At 34.9% G+C, this 17,773-nt stretch overlaps 1 pseudogene; it reads right to left on the bottom strand.

Moving 5' to 3' along the window:
• Nucleotides 1–15,531: 15,531 nt before the first annotated feature.
• Nucleotides 15,532–16,744, bottom strand: LOC129892900 (putative F-box protein At4g38870; annotated as a pseudogene).
• Between the last annotated feature and the right edge of the window lie 1,029 nt (nt 16,745–17,773).

Here is a 17,773-nt window from a genome sequence, read left to right as displayed (position 1 = left end):
CAATAGTTTGATGGATGCTTTCATTTTCCAAACATATTTCTGCAAAATGAGATTCATGCTTTCTAACTCTATCACTTCTTATCATTTTTATCTTTTTGCCCAACTGATTTTCAACATTAGTTTTGTATTGCCTAAAGAATTCTATTGTTTCATCATTACCATTCAACAAATAGATATAACAATAGTGCAATCGTCAATAAAAGTTATGAAATACTTTTTTCCACCACGAGATGGTGTTGACTTCATATCACAAATGTTAGTGTGAATAAACTCTAAAGGATAGAAAATCCTTTTAATAAATTTATAAGGATGCTTAACATACTTAGATTCAACACAAACTTGATATTTTGATTTATTGCACTCAAAATTAGATAAAACTTCTAAGTTGATTCGTTCTCACAAGGTTTTATAATTGACATGTCCCAAACGTTCATGCCATAAACAATTTGACTCAAGCAAGGAAGAAGGACCATAAATATTGAGTTTGAAAAGACCCTCCATGAGGTTAGCCTTTTCCTACAAATATTTTATTCTTATCTATTATAATTTTTTCAAATACAAACATTGTTTAAAGTAAACACCTTGTTAGATGTCTTTTCCAAGAAGACCTTTCCATAATGTTCAATTTTGGTTGTTGCAGAATTACCTATGAACATATTCTCATCGGTCCAATAAGAGCATATGAACCAAATGCTACTTTATAACACAAAACATGACAAATGAATTTTTATCAATAATCAGGTCTATACAAATAATTATATTTTAGTAGACATATATTTTTATGAAAGATCACAACATTTTAAATGACAATTTTTTCATAAGAGAACACATCTCTTTTGAACGAGTATATATATTTAATTTAGTAGTTTCATACTAGTCATATCATATCATATACTAGTAAAAGAGAAACTCAACGACCAAAAATATACTCCAAGAATTTTGTGGGTCTAACATAATAGAAGAATGCCACTCAATTTCATATCTTGTGCTTCTATATTTAAATTAGATGGTAAGTCCAATTTTATCTTTATCACAAGCAAAGAACCCCCACATTTTAAATGTGATCTCAAAAATATTTTTCAAGTATCTTAAAAATAATTTTTCACATATTTGTTTTATCAGGCTTTCAAATGTATACTATCAAAATACATATTGACAATACAAAACCTCTTTGGGTGATAATACTTCACAAAAGAATTATAGTATTTCCATTCCCTTTGACAATCTTTACATATTGTCAAAGTTTAATTCATAGAAGCATCCATTGCAGACACAAAATTATTAATTTTATGTCACCAATATTTTTTTCTTCTTTCACAATTAGACAGACCACTTAGTATTTAAATACTAACACTAAAGACTACATTTCAAATTCAGACGGAGTAGAAAATCAAGAGGTTTTAATCAAAAAAAATCTAACACTGTTTCTAGTTAACAATAAAGTTTTTATATTCTTCAAATCGTTTACCCTTTATATTATTGACGAAGTTTTATATTTTTCAAGTCAGAATATTTATTCAAACATAGTGTTTAATAAATTGGTGAAGTTCTTATATTCTTCAAATCAAATGCACAATTTGATTTATTCGGTGAAGTTTTATATTCTTCAAATCCAGTAAAAAATACTTAGACTTTAATCTCAATAATGCAATAAAATATCCAAAGATATTTAATCTACAAAACAAGGGTAAGAGCCACTTATCTCTCACGAGCAGAATAATTCATGAGAAATCACAAACTTTCGAGTGATACTTCTTCACGAAAAAACACAACCTTTAAAAAAATACATGACCAACCATTGAATCAGTTATTTTATCAACTTATAGCCACTAGGATCGAACATGCAGAGTATTTTCTTGAATTCACAGGCTACGTAACTCTTTCTTGAATCCTTCCTTCTCACTAAAAGGGTTATTCTTTTCCTTTTCAAATCATAGTAAAAACAACATAATTTATTTTATGATTTCCTTGCCAAACTAAATGTTGACATATATGTATTCCAACCTAAACAAATCATCTAACAATGAAATAAGAAAATAAAAATAATAGCACCCTTTTGTTTTCTTTCCTCTTGCCGTTCTAGTTGCCCTTTTAGAATCAACAAATTTCATGTCAATTGTCTCCTTTACAAACTAATTAAATTAATTAGTAATAACCAAAAACTAATTGCTTGGATCACAAGATCATAAAATTCGCACAAATCTTTAATAAGATGAAGAGACAAAAAATGTTGAGTTGCACTTTGGCCAATTCCTTTATTGGCCTAGTGAAGTCATAGTAACTAAAAAATTGTTTTGTTCACTTTAAATTTTTCTATCAGTCACCCAAAATAATAATAATAATTTTTTTCATTTTTATCTCCATCAAAAGAAGAATGTGTTAGTTTGTTTTGTTTAATAAATAATTGACCTATTCTTGTGGGTTTAGTTAGAGTCATAGTTAGAGTCAAGTTCTGTTATAGTCAATAGCTTAGTTGCAGGTCATGTCCTTTAATTTTGGAGAGTTTGTTTTTGTTAAGTCCTATAAAAGGCACTTGGGGTTGATTAATTAAAATAGAAGAGAGGGTGCTATTTGAGAATTATTGAACTTAATTCTACATTTGGCATCAGAGCCAATCCAAGTGATCTGAGAGAGAAAACATGAGCGACGACAAAACACTCACAAAAATTCCTCACTTTGATGGTCATTATGATCATTGGAGTGAATTGATAGAGAATCTTTTGCGAGCAAAAGGCTTATGGAGTTTGATTACAGAGGGATACACTGAGCCAGCAAAAGGAGCTGAGATAACTACTGACCAGCACAAACACTTGGAGGATCTCAAGTTAAAGGATCATCAGGTGAAGCATTACCTATTCCAGGCGATTGATCGGACAGTGTTTGAACAGATCTTTGATCGTCGAACATCCAAGATTGTTTGGGATTCAATGAAGAGGAAGTTTGGAGGAAATGAAAGGGTGAAGCGTTCTCTTCTCAATACTCTGAGAAGAGAATTCGAGGTCCTTACCATGAATACGGACAAAAAAATTGACGATTACTGTGCAAGAGTAATGACAGTTTCGAACAAAATGAGGAGCAATGGGGAAGACATGCCAGATTCGAAGATCGTTGAAAAGATCCTTCAAACACTGACAGAAAAATTCACATATGTGGTGGTTTTTATTGAGGAATCCAAAGACATCGGAAGAATGTCTATTGATGAGTTGCAAAGCTCTTTGGCTGTTCATGAGCAAAAATTTAGGAGAACAAGTTATGAAGAGGAAGATCAAGCTCTCAATGTCCGAGGCAGATGTGGAGGTTCCTACCGAGGCAAAAGTAGGGGCAGAGGGCGATCTTTCGACAAGGCATCGGTCGAGTGCTATAAATGTCACAGCCTAGGACATTTTCAGTATGAGTGCCCAAAATGGAACAAAGAAGCTCACTATGCAGAGGTGGGGGAGGAAGATGAAGTTCTTCTCATTGCATATGTGGAACTTCAAGGAGCAAAGCGAAATGATGCCTGGTTTGTGGACTCTGGTTCTTCAAATCACATGTACGGAGATCGAGGTATGTTCTCAAGCTTGGATACTACTTTCTCTCATACTGTCAAGCTTGGGAATAATCACAAATTGATTGTAAATGGTAAAGGCATGGTGAAAATTATGCTTAAGGGAATAAGCTATGGGATGAGTGATGTGTATTATGTTCCTGAGCTAAAGAACAACTTGCTGAGTGTTGGACAGCTTCAGGAGAAGGGATTAGAAGTGTTGTTCAAGGGAGGAGTACGTAAAACATGTAGTATATTTCACCCTACGAAGGGAAAAATAGCCGAGTCTGTTATGAGTGCAAATAGAATGTTTGTTTTACTTGCTGAATCTTGTAGTAAGACAGATGAAATAAAATGCCTTCAGGTTGATGTCTCAGACAAAGCGAAACTGTGGCATCATCGATATGGGCATCTTGGCTACAAGGGTCTTCTCACCTTGCACAATAAGAGGATGGTCACCGGTTTACCAGAAATTAGACAAGCAAAGACTACATGTGAATCATGTATGAAGGGGAAGCAACACCGAGTACCGCTTCCAAAGAAGAGCACGTGGAGAGCTACTGAGAGATTGCAGCTCATCCATTCTGATCTATGTGGCCCGATGACGCCATCATCAAACAGCCACAAGAGGTACCTGATAAGTTTTATTGATGATTTTTCTAGGAAAGCATGTATATATTTTGTGCTAGAGAAATCAGAAACTTTCTATCATTTCAAACAGTTCAAAACACTTGTAGAAAAACAAACAGGTATGTTTATCAAGTGTTTAAGAATAGATAGAGGGGGAGAGTACAATTCTGGAGAATTCAATGAGTATTGCAAGGAACATGGGATCAAAAGGCAGTTAACCACCTCATACACCCCTCAGCAGAACGGAGTTGCTGAGCACAAAAATCGAACCATTATGAACATGGTGAGAGCTGTTTTAACAGAGAAGGGAGTTCTAAAAATGTTTTGGCCAGAAGCCGTGCAATGGACAAAACATGTTCTTAACATATCTCCTACATTGGCTATGAAAGACATGACACCTGAAGAAGCGTGGAGTGGTGAAAAGCCTTCTGTAGAGCATTTCAGAATCTTTGGGTGTATAGGATATGTTCACATTCCAGATGTGAAAAGAACTAAACTCGATGATAAGAGTGTGAAGTGTGTTTTTCTAGGTTTCAGCAGTGAGTCCAAAGCATTCAGAATGTTTGATCCAGTCAAGAAGAAGATTCATATAAGTCGAGATGTATATTTGAAGAAGACAAGGCATGGAATTGGGATACTAATTCCACTGCTGAACAGTTTATGGAGCTTGAATGGGAAGATGAATATGACAACGATAAGGAAGTAGAAGAAGAGAATGGGAACCAAAATGATGAAAATCCTCCTCCACCGCATATAGTTCCTGAAATTGAAGAGGTTACACCAAGGGAGGGAAGAGTGAGACAGCCACCATTATGGACGGCTGATTACACCTCAGGAGAAGGAATATCAGATGTAGAGGATGAGGTAAATCTTGTAAAAGTTGACAAATTTGAGGTTGATAAACTTGCATTCATGGTCATTTCAGATCCCACGGGTTTTTAAGAGGCAGTCAAGCATCTAAAATGGAGACAAGCAATGGATGCAGAAATAAATTCTATTGAAAGGAATCAGACATGGGTTCTGACTTTGATTCCAGCAGGAGCCAAAAAAATTGGTGTGAAATGGATTTATAAAACCAAACTCAATGAATCGGGGGAGGTAGATAAATTCAAAGCCAGACTTGTTGTGAAGGGTTATTCATAGCAATATGGGGTGGACTACACAGAAGTGTTTACACCTGTAGCACGAATGGACACTGTGAGAATGATTATTGCTTTGGCTTCACAAAGAGGATGGAGACTCTATCAGTTGGATGTAAAGTCTGCCTTTTTGCACGGAGAATTGGAGGAAGATGTGTTCGTGGAGAAACCTCCAGGTTATGAAATAGAAGGAAATAAACACATGGTCTACAAGCTACGTAAGGCCCTTTATGGATTGAAACAGGCGCCAAGGGCCTGGTTCAATCGCATAGAGTCTTATTTCATCAAGGAAGGTTTCAAACGCAGTTCCAGTGAGCAGACTTTGTTTGTCAAGCGAAATGGAGGTAAAATTTTGATTGTTAGCATTTATGTTGATGATCTGTTGTTTACTAGTGATGATGATATGATGGTGGATGAGTTCAAGTGATCCATGAAGAATGAGTTTGACATGACAGACTTAGGAAATATGAGATATTTCCTTGGAATAGAAGTGATACAAAGAGCTGGTGGAATATTCATATGCCAAAGAAAGTATGATGCTAAAGTGATCGATCAATTTGGAATACAAAACTACAACTATGTTTGCAATCCAATTGTTCCTGGACAAAAGATTGGTCGAGACGAAGATGGTGAGAAAATCAACTCAACTTTATATAAGCAAATAGTGGGCAGCTTAATGTATCTCACGGCAACGCGTCCTGATTTGATGTTTGTGGTCAGTCTCATTAGCAGATTTATGGCAAGTCCCACTCAGTTGCATTATGTAGCAGTTAAGAGAATCATGCGGTATTTAAAGGGAACAGTAAACTATGGTATTTGGTACAAACAGGGAGAAGGAAGTGATCTCGTAGCCTATACCGACAGCGATTATGCAGGAGATATTAATGATAGTAAGAGTACATCAGGTTATGTATTTCTAATGGGTGGAGGAGCTGTAGCTTGGTCCTCACGAAAACAACCTATTGTGACTCTTTCGACCACTGAAGCAGAATATGTGGCAGCGGCTACATGTGCATGTCAAGCTATTTGCATGAGAAGAATATTGGAAGAAATCAGTCATGCACAAGCTGGAAGCATGGTGATGTTATGTGACAACACATCTACTATTAAACTGTCTAAGAACCCGATCATGCATGGACGGTCTAAGCACATAAGAGTCCGATATCATTTTCTGAGGGACTTAGTCAAAGAAGGTGCTATCAAATTGGTTTATTGCAGCACAGAAATGCAGCTGGCAGACATGATGACTAAGGCGTTAAAGTTGGCATCATTTCAGAAGATTCGAGAAGCACTTGGAATGAGTATTGGTGAACTGAAATCTTCAGAGAGTTAATTTCAAGGGAGGGATTGTTAGTTTGTTTTGTTTAATAAATAATTGACCTATTCTTGTGGGTTTAGTTAGAGTCATAGTTAGAGTCAAGTTCTGTTATAGTCAATAGCTTAGTTGCAGGTCATGTCCTTTAATTTTGGAGAGTTTGTTTTTGTTAAGTCCTATAAAAGGCACTTGGGGTTGATTAATTGAAATAGAAGAGAGGGTGCTATTTGAGAATTATTGAGCTTAATTCTACAGAATGCAGATTAACAATAAAAATGTTAAATTCCTTAAGCTTGTTATCCTGTATTAAAGTTAGTAAACCATAAATAGTAAAGGTGTAAAGGAAAATCAGTATCCGAGTCCACAGAAGTCACTGTGTGTCTTTAAGGAATTTAATTCCCTCACTGTACCCGAGGTTATAGATTATTTCCTCCATAGATAAAACGGATAAACTATTAAAGAAGTAGCGGTACCTCAAATTTCCATATTTTCAAAAACCTTAAAAGCCAGCAAAAAAATCACATGAAGACTCAACTTTATTTGTAAGAAAATATATGTAAAAGAGGGAGAAATTCTATGTTTCAAAGATGAGAGAAAAATCCTCTATTTACGGATAACAAAGGGTAGTGTGAACATGTGCTTGTCGTGGCATATCGAAAAAGTCACAATCTTTCAAAAAAGTCACAACTTTTTTAAAAAGTCACAATTTTTTGGATAAGTCACAACCTTTCGGAAAGCCACAACCTTTCGAAACGGTCACAATCCTTTGAAAAAGTCACAATCTTTTGGAATGGTCACAACCCTTTAGAAATGGCATAACCTTTTATAAAAGTCACAACCTTTTATTCCCCATGTACACCTTTAAAACCCAACAAAAATAACACATGCCAAATCTATGTGGATATAGAGCAATGGAAACTGATTTCGTCTCTACATGTAACATCTATCAACTAGTTGTGTCCCTCTTCTTTGTAGATTGTCTTGAGTCAAACATGCTTCTTTGGTAACCAACCACACAAAGCACATGACTTTTATTGGTGCCTTTCTTTTCCATCCTCTTCCACCAGCCAAAAGTGCCTGTGATCATTACTATTGTTCAAACTAGAAACTAAGGATAAAACATTGGAAACACCAATAGTTCTTCCAACTTCCCTGTCACTGAGATTTCTTGTGAAAAGGATGTTCCAACTGTTACCTCCCTGCTTTGCGTTAAAGTACGTTTGGTATCTTATGCAAGATTATAGAGAGGAGAGGAAATAGATATCTAGGAGGTGAATGTCATGCTAGAAATATACTTTTCTTCTCTGATTGCAGTATTCTGAGAAAAGAATGGACAAAGTGCTCTAACGTTTCTCCAAGCGGTCACTCCATGCAATCTCCATTTCTATAAAAAGCATTGTCTTCAACACTAAGGGATCATTTGCTAGTTGGTTAGAGTTAAGAAGGCATAAGTATTACAAGAATTAATTATTAATTATGCAGGTTTTAGTTATTCATGTATTAGTTATTCTTTTATCTTGCATAGAACAATACATAGATTTTTTCATAACTTATACATTTATTAGTTATGCAGGTTTCTATATTGCAAATCAAGAATCTCATCAAGAGACTCCTATACATATATTAGTTATGCATATTTCTATATTACTTCTAATTAGCTACCAAAGGACCCCTAAATCTCGACAACCATCTCATCAAGAGACTCTTATGTTGCATTTTTAGATTTTTTAGAGTGAGTTAAATTCCTATATTGGTTGGGGAATGATTGGTGGTCTACTTATATGGAGTTGAGCAATCCTCCCCTCATGAGCTATCTTTTGGGTTAAGTTAGGCCAAGATGTCATATCTTTACATGGTATCAGAGCCGGACACATCCCTATTTGGACTTTTGATCTACGATCCAGTTGGGTGTGGGCATGAATGGGGTGTTAGAGTGGATTAGTTTCACATTAGTTGGGGATAGACTCTTGGTCTGATTTTGTGGACTTGGGCAAATGCTTCATTAATGAACTAATTTGTGGAGTTAAGTTAAGCCTAGGTATCATATCCTTACAAGATTCTTGATACTCAAACCTCCTTCTACTTTTGTGGTGAAAGAGTTCCATTTGACTAAGTTAAAGGATTTACAATGTATTTCAACAGCCATTATAGAAGCCCACAATTTCAGAAGAAGTACCCCATTGTTGAAGCAATCAACCACTATTGTTGAATAAAAAATTCAACCATCAACCACATTTTTAAGGCTATAAATAGAGCCTTATGTTTCACTTATAGAACACAAAAAAAATACAATCCAGAAAGAGATTGTTAGAAGAAGAGAGTGTTTGGTGAGTTTTTTCGTAGAAAGAAATTCTTGATGTAAATTCTACGTAATTCGATTCTTGTGAAATAGAGTTATTTTTTCTTTCAAATATTTTTCACAGTGACCAGAGAATCATAACAAATGGTATCAGAGCTCATGATTCTGTGTTCGTTGAGAGATATTGGAACACAAAAATTTTAAGCCAGAGATGGATTTCTTTGAAAACGTGATCGTCAATGTGTTTCAATCACTTTATTAGATTTTTTGCTCAATATGAATTCAACGCAACTTTTTGAAGGCAAAATGAAGCTAAAACAAAGAAGTTATGGCACTTTACAAATTTGCTCTATTTTTGTAAATTTTTGTCTAGAGAAAGAAGAAGGCGAACAGTACTTGCCACATCAGTGCCAAGTCAGCACCACATCAGCACCCAATCAGTGCCACGTCTGTGCTCAATCATAATAAATTTTCTAAAATTTATGAAATAACTCCTGGAGTTACTGAAATTATAATTTTTCCCCAAAAGTTCGGTATATTTTCAATTTAACCCAATAGTTTGGTGTAAATTTGAAAATTTTCTAGAAGCCCAATTTTGACCTAAGAAGAGTCAATCCTATAGTTTTCACCATTCCAGACGCATTGGTGAGTTTCGTTTGGGGAGATTCTACTCCAAAAATTTGACCAAGCAATTTTAAAGGTATAATGAAAGAGCCATCATCATTTTAGAGCTATGATAAAGCTTGCTTCCACAAATTACACATTATGGAGACCTCGGATGGAAGATCTCTTCACTTGTAAAGACTTGAACCCCGATTCCACCAAAGAAGTATAGTGGAAGAAATTAAATAAGAAAACTATCGATCAAATTCGACAATGGATTGGCGATAGTGTTTTTCATCATATTGCACAAGAAACAGATGTGTATTCCCTATGGATAAAGTTAAAAGGTATGTCTCAAGCTAAGATCGCTCGGAACAAAGCCCTATTGATGAGGAACTTGGTAAATTTGATGTTAAAGCATGGAACTTTAGTTGCCAAGCATAACAGTGAGTTTCAGAGCTTGAAAAATCAATTATCGTCTATTGACATGCTGCTCCAAGATGAGATGCAAGCTTTGCTTCTTTTTAGTTCTCTTTCTGATAATTGGGAGATGCTGGTAGTCTCTTTTAGTAATTCAGTTCCTGATGGAAATCTGACCATGTCTATGGTTAAAGATGCCTTATTTAATGAAGAAGCCAGAAGAAAGGACATCTATCATGGTGAGTCATATGCCCTTATTACAGAAAGAGGGAGACAATAAGGAAAAAGTCAAGATAAGAGAAGAGGCAAAAACAAGAGTTAGGGAAAATCCACAGATGGTAGGAAGCCATCATATGAGTGCTACCACTGCAGAATAAATGGCCATTTAAAGAAGAACCGTAGAAAATTGTAGAATGAGAAGGAGCAGTTGAAGCAGAAGGATGGAGATGCATTAGTCACTACCACGGAGAGGTAGCCATTTGTTCCATCCAAGAAGAGACATGCCTTCACGTCTCAAGTCAAGAAGAAAATGAATGGGTGGTAAATACTATAACATCATACCATGCTACATCCTGAAAAGATTTCTTCACAACATACAAAATAGGAGACTTTGGAGCAATGAAGATGGGGAACACTTCTTCTTGTGAGATAGTTGGAATTGGTGATATCAAAATACAAACAAATATTAGGAGTACAATGATACTGAAGGATTTCCGTCATGTGCCAGATCTTCATCTAAACCTAATATCAAGTATAGCTCTTGACAAACAGGGCTATAAAAGTCATTTCAAAAAAGACACATGAAAATTGTTGAAAGAATTTATGGTTCTCGCTCGAGGAAATATTTGTGGAAACTATATAAAACTCATATGAAGGTATACTCAGACAACCTCAATGTTATAGAAAAAGAGGCATCTTAAAACCTATGGCACTAGAGACTCGGTCACATGAGTGAAAAGGGGATATCACTTCTAACGAAAAAGTAGCTTATCAAAATGGACAAGAATGCTAGTTTAGACCCTTGTAATCATTGTTTATTTAATAAGCAACATAGAGTCTCATTTACATTTTCTTCAACCAGGAGATAAGAGTTACTCAGTATGGTACACTTTGATATTTGTGATCCCATGGAGGAGAAATTAATTGGCGATAATAGGTATTTTCTGACTTTCATTGATGATGCTTCTTAAAAGGTATCGATGTACTTCTTAAAGACAAAGGACCAGGCTTTTGGCTATTTTAAGATATTTCATACCATGGTAGAGCGTGAAACAGGAAAGAAATTAAAATGCCTTCGCTCAGATAATAGAAGAGAGTATACTTCAAAGGAGTTTGACATGAGAAAATGGTCCCACGCACCCCACAACACAATAGAGTAGCCGAGAGAATGAATCGTACAATCATGGAAAGAGTCAGAAGTATAATTAGTATGGAAAAGCTTCCTAACCCATTCTGGGGAGAAGTAGTTCGCGCCTCCTACTACTTAATCAACCGATCACCATCATCCCCGTTGAATTTTGAGGTTCCAGAGAAAATATGGTCTGGTAAGAATCCCTCATATTCTCACTTAAATGTATTCGGTTGTTTAGCACATACACATATATCTAAGGAGCTTAGGAGTAAGCTTGATGATAGAACTATACCATGTATCTTCATAGGCTTTGGAGATGAAGAAAATGGATATAGATTATGGTATCCAATACAGAAGACGGTGATCAAAATTAGGGATGTTGTATTCCATGAAAACCAGATAATAGAAGACATTGAAAAGCCCACAATGTCTCATGAAAGAAGTTTCAGTTCCCAGAGAGTTAGTCCAGATCCATTACCAACGTTGTTTGCCACAAATAGCATAGGGGAGCAAGAAGCAATACCAGAAGCAGAATAAGAGAATGTTCTGCAGGGGGAGGCACAAAAGCTTCCAGAAGCTATAGAACCATCACAGGGAGACGATGATGGTACACCTCCTGAAGCTAATAATCAATAATTTTGTTGATCTAAAAGAGGCCGGATTCCATAAATTCGATATTCAGAATTTGAATATATTTTGCTTACTGAAGATGGAGAACCAGAGAGTTTCCATGAAGTTATATCTCATAAGGATAAAGAAAAATAGTTTCAAGCAATGACCGAAGACATGAACTCTTTACAAAAAAAATAACACTTATAAGATTGTGAAACTTCCACAAGGAAAGAAGGCACTAAAGAGAAAATGATATTCAAGCTTAAGAAAGATGGCAGCGGAAAGGTGGTGAAGCACAAAGCCCGGTTAGTAGTCAAAGGATTCCTACAGAAAAGGGAATTAACTTTGATGAAATATTTTCACCAGTCGTAAAATTGACTTCAATCCGTATCATCCTTGGATTGGTAGCCAGTTTGAATTTGGAGGTTGAACAAATGGATGTCAAGAAAGCATTTCTTCATGGTGATCAAAATGAAGAAATATATGGAGTAATCGAAAGGTTTTGAGGTTTCAGGAAATAAAAACCTCATCTATAAGCTTACAAAAAACATATATGGCTTGAAGCAAACACTGAGGCAGTGGTATAAGAAGTTTAACTCATTCATGGTAAGTCAAAGATATAAAATGACTGCTACAGATTAGTGTGTTTATATTCAGATGGCAATTGTGTACTTCTACTTTATGTGGTCGACATGTTAATCGTCAGACAAGATGAAACAAAAATCAGACAGATCAAAAAAGAACTCACTAAATCCTTTGAAATGAAAGACTTAGGTCCAGCTCAACAAATTTTGGGATTACGGATAACTCGAGATAGGAGAAATAAGAAGTTATGGGTATCTCAAGAAAATTATATAGAACGGGTGATCAAACGGTTCAATATGAGTAATGCCAAATCGGTAGGTGTTCCTTTAGCAAATAACTTCAAGTTGAGCAAGAGTTCGTGCCCCTCATTCAAGAAAGAGATTGAGGAGATGTCTACAATTCCATATTCTTCAGCAGTTGGAAGTTTGATGTATGCCATGATTTGCATAAGGCCAGATATCGCACATGCGGTAGGTTTGGTGAGTCATTTTATTTCTACCCTTAGAAAGAAACATTGGGAGGTAGTTAAGTGAATTCTCAAATATATTAAGGGTACTTTAAAATCAAGCCTGTGCTTTGGAGGAGCTGATCCAGTCTTGGAAGGCCATACAGATTCAGATATGGCCGGATATCCTGATAGTAGAAAATCAACTTCAGAATATCTTTATATTTTTGTAGGGGGAGCTGTGTCATGGAAGTCAAGATTGCAGAAGTGTATTGCACTATCCACAACTGAAGCAGAGTATATTACTGTAGCGGAAGCTGGTAAAGAAATATTGTGGTTAAAGCGGTTTCTCCAAAAACTAGGGATGAATCAAACATAGTATAAGATACATTGTGATAGTCAAAGTACTATTGATTTAAGCAAAAACTCAACATATCATTCTCGGACAAAGCATATCGACATTCGCTATCACTATATACGTGAGGTGATGGATCAACAACTGTTGAAACTAGTGAACATCCATACGAAGGAGAATTCAGCAGACATGTTAGCAAAGGTGGTAACTCAAGAAAAGTTAGAGCTATGCAGAGACATGGTTGGAATAACTTTCAGATAGTAGCTGTGTTGGAATGCAGCTGAAGGGGGAGAATTGATATGTTTAATAGCCATTCTAGAAGCCCACAATTCTAGAAGCAACACACCATTGTTGAAACCATCAGCCACCATTTTGCTCAATGAAAAATTCAACCACCAACCACAGTTTTAGGGCTATAAATAGAGCCTTATGTTTCACTTATAGAACACAAAAAAAATACAATCTAGAAAGAGATCGTGAGAAGAAAAGAGTGTTTGGTGAGGTTTTTTGTAGAAAGAAATTCTTAGTGTAAATTCTGTGTAATTCTATTCTTGTGAAATGTTGTTTTTCCTCCCAAATATTCTTCATAACGATCAGATAATCACAACAGAAAGTCTCTTCTCAACTTATGGATTCTCTTTTCTACCTTAAAATAATAGGCATTGAAATCAAGACATAATATATGTGTCCATTGCGCTCAATACAATATGAATTGGAATCAAGCATTCTTGAGATATACTTTCAAAATAGAGTTCTCTTGTCCCTAAAAACATCTTTTATTTCTCTCGTTCCAAATACACCACCATATGGAGGTAGGTACATATTCTTCCTGCGACTTGTATAGTGATAATTATGCAGCAACTTGACTGACTCCATAAATTCTTTGCCCAGACACTCATATCAGGTTGACAGATAACATAAAGAGATATATCATATATCATATATACATATATATTATACTAAAAGTGGGAAGAATGTTAGGAAAAAATAGATTACGATTTTATCCCTACGTGAAATTTTTAATGTTATAAATTATTTAATAAATTAAATATTAAATAATAAATCATCATATTAGTACATGAATCAACCGGCATAAAGTCTCTTGAATATGTATTCTTTATATTAATTCCATGTTGGAGTAAATTCATGAATATTTTGTTTTGTTCATCTTTCAATTAGAAATATGAATGGCTATGTTTTCCCTTCGCAAAAAGAAAAAAATCATACAAATTTATATTATATTCTTTTTTATATATAAATATTTGTATTAATGTGAATTACATTACATAAATTTTATTTTCACCAACTCTCCATTATATAAATATATGTAACTCCCACTAATAATTATATTCATTATATTTTATACTTCCACCTCTCATCCATGATCTCAAATGGATTAATATCATATTTATGACAACTCTTTGTGTTCCTCAATCCTATCGTATAAATAGAGATATTTGACACAATATTATACACACTTAAAACAGTTGAAAAAAATATATGACAAAATCTCTATGCTCTCTTCTCTTGTCTCTTTTTATTTGTTTTGTTTAATGTTTATGTTTCTTGTTTGTTTTAATTGTACAAGTTTTTATTGTTTTGTTACTATTATTGAGAATTTATAGTGGTTTGTTCCTTCGTATACATTAGCCTAACATGTATTTTAGCATCCTCATTTGAATAGTGGATTTGTATAATAGTTAGTTATTTTTACTTTACGCATTTTAAATCAATTTTATAATTAAAGATGTATTTTTTTATTAAAAAGATATATGTAATTTCTATCATAAAAATGATGGATTTTTTTTTAATAAATACCAATAGATTTAAAGCAGATAAAATATGTTATTTGCAATACAAGATTTATATGAAATATTTTGGATAAACATGCAAGCACGTTCCAAGAACGGGTGGGAATATAAAAACAACACAAGTAATAGCAATATAAAGGCATGAAATGGAGGTCAACATCACCTCCTTTCTGGCAGGTGCTGGAGTTGTGTAGAAGGCAACATGGTTTGTTAAGCAGTTGTAATTCTAGACCCGGTTGAAAAAGCCACCGTATGTATGAAGAGAGATTTTATCTCCTAAAACTGAAATCTAATCACCCTATGCCGTTTTGCATCCCTTTTCAGTGAACTCCATAGCTAAAATTTCACTAGGTAGAAGACTCAAATACATTTAGAGTACAAGTTCATTAATACAAAGATCAAGAAATAATTGAGAAAATTTAAACAATTACAAAGATCTATTAATTAGATAGCAAAACTACACTTGGTTGCATAGATAGTTTTCTGCTTTCTAACTTGAAACATCTATCAAAGTACAAGCCAATATGAATCTTCATTTTAGGTCTTGGTAGACTTCTAGACCTATTATCTTCAATGTTGTAGAGAACAAGTTGTTCACCATCAATAACAATGTCTCCATTGTTACCTTGTAATTGTACATACCCCACTATTTTTAACCAACTCCCCATACCTGATAAATTGATAGTATGTTCCTTTACCCATTCTTGGTTTGTCCGATCCTTGACAAATTATAGATCCATAATTGACGATTCTTCTGAGTATTAAGCTAAACATAATTTCCCATTCAGATCAGCTAACTGGATATTCTCAAATATCGATATCTCTCCCACATATGGATTATTGAGGCAACCAATGGAACTCAAGAATTCCTCACTTTCAATTTCCATTGAAATGATATGCCTTTCCATTGGACATCCTCTTTCAACCAACCAATGAATTACACCATTTACACATGTTGACTCTATCTTACAAGAACACCATTCTTGGTGTGCCAGGGCTTTCCAAGAATTAGGAATTGGTCCTCCGTCTCTTAGCTTAAGAGTCTCAAATCGGAACTCTACAGGGCTACCACCATGGTTGAAGTTGTAGTTGTGACCAATGTTGGCACAATATAGATGGATAATCTTGTATGTATTGTTGGATGGGATATGATAATCTTGTATGTATTGTTGGATGGGATATACGCAACATCAAAAGTAACTGATTGATAACTTGAATTAGGTATGTCTATGATCTCTTTTCTTGTGGGATTGCATACCTTGTGATTTAAAATGATGAGATTGGACGATATGATGAAGGAGTGTTGAGTGGCAATAATATCCTCAAAACTGAACTCTTCCTGGATCTCGCTGTTGTCAATATCGAGGTCCATAGTCGATATAATGATGGTTTGACTAATCATTTCCCAGATCGGTGAATACTTGTAATCAGGTACTTGAACTACACGTGCTCGAGGACGAGTCAAGGATTTCATGTTGTAGAGTCTTCTGAAATATGAACTTGAGATAGTTTTGAATCATAACTTTGAAACAGCTTGAAGTTGATGGACATGTTTGAGTGAAAGCCTAGAGAGTATATCCACCAAGACTTCACAAGGCAGATCCATGATGTTGGAACTCAATTCCATTACACCATCCATTCTTCAATGGCTTAAATCATCATGTAGACTAAGTTGTTAATTTCATCTTCTATATCCCCAGCACAGACTATTATATAGTAATGAAGATGACACTTTGGATACTTAATTTAGTAATTAGCTGTCAGAGACAGAGACAGCCTTGCTTTACTTATTATTTTGTAGTACTATTTTAAATTTGTGACAACAGCCTTCATTGACTTCAAATGAAATATATTAGATTAGGTAAAAGTCCCATATTGGTTGGGGAATGGACAGGTGGTTTACTTATATGGACTTGGGCAATCCTCCTCTCATGAGCTAGCTTTTGGGGTTAAGTTAGTTTTAGGTGTCATATCTTTACAGAATATATACTAACCTTAGGTTAAACATCAAGATGCAATGTCATTTCTCAAGTCTGTCGTCAAAGTAGGAAAGAGGGTATCTTCTTCAAGGGTGGTGTTACTTTACTAAATTGTTAGAGACCTGGTTAGCTTCTTTGAAACATATGTTGCTCGGACGACTCTCCAAGAATGTTGTTGCATCCGTTTAGGATCCTTCAAAAATACGTTAACTTTAGAGGAGCCGACATGCACCCGTCAACATTGAGTAATCCAGATTATATTTGCAGCACTGCTTATCCCTTTTAGGACGAGTTTTGGGCTTGATGAGAATACTTTGTCAAAATCACAAGAGATAGCTAACTCAATAAAATTAACTTTAAGTATAAAAGCCAAAGCACATTTATTTTGAACACGAACGTATATAAGATTTAGGCTAAAGAGATCTGAAAAGTGCATGTAATATATGTGCAAGGATAACAAAGCAATAGCTACAGAACTCCATCATCGAGATATTAAAGATTATAAATTAAGTGGAAGGAGAAGAATGCATGAAGATAGGCAACTAATCAAGCTGTAAAACCAGGTATTAGATTATTTGGGGTGCAGATAGAAACAATTTGGGATTTACTACAAGCAAAAATATTATAGATTATTTTTATGCTACTGCTTCAGAAGTCTGTAGGTAAACATTACAACTGTTTCAGATATAAATGTCCGATTAAG

This window comes from Solanum dulcamara, chromosome 6 (assembly GCF_947179165.1).
Source record: "Solanum dulcamara chromosome 6, daSolDulc1.2, whole genome shotgun sequence".
Taxonomy (NCBI): Eukaryota; Viridiplantae; Streptophyta; class Magnoliopsida; order Solanales; family Solanaceae; genus Solanum; species Solanum dulcamara.
This window is presented reverse-complemented; position numbering and strand designations above follow the sequence as displayed.